We start from the raw sequence: 638 nt of genomic DNA, 5'->3' as shown, positions 1-638 counted from the left end.
GTTTTCAGGCTGCGCCGGGTCCCGCGGGTCGATGGCTATATCTTGTTGTTTCCCACCCCCAAGCGGCGCAGGGATGTAGACGCCCGCGTCACGCGATAGTTGCTTTGAGCTCGTCCACCTGAGCGCGCAGCACGGCTGTTTGGTTGCTTCCCTGGACGAAGGTGGCCTGCAGAGAGCTGGGCGGCGGCGGCGGTGACCTTGGGCTCAAGGGCTGCCAGGTCACTGGACACTCTGTTGACCTGTGCAGCGGTCGCCACGCCGCAACCATAGCACAGCTTGGTGGGGTCCTGGGGGAGCAAATAAAAGTGTGCCGATTGATCACAGTGTAAAGCACCCAGTGTGGAGATCAGGACAACTTTGCGGTCTCTTCATGGTCAGCAGTATTCTGTGGTGCTGGAAGAGCTGTAGTTGCCTTCACCCACTGACAACCAAGCAAGTCACCACTGTGTCGTCGTCGCGTCTGTTTGCCATACCAGCACACAGACGCCTGTCTTCGTGCGTGCGCGCATGCTTGTGTTTGGGTTTGTATGCGCTCGCACACGCACGCACGCACCTTGCTGTCAACCATAACGTTGGCAGGAGCCAGCAGCTCGCTGCAAAGCTGGACCATGAGGGCGTGCGCCCATGCAAAGATGTGC

Source organism: Monoraphidium neglectum (assembly GCF_000611645.1).
Source record: "Monoraphidium neglectum strain SAG 48.87 unplaced genomic scaffold scaffold02455, whole genome shotgun sequence".
NCBI lineage: Eukaryota > Viridiplantae > Chlorophyta > Chlorophyceae > Sphaeropleales > Selenastraceae > Monoraphidium > Monoraphidium neglectum.
Note: the sequence above shows the minus strand (reverse complement) of the source record.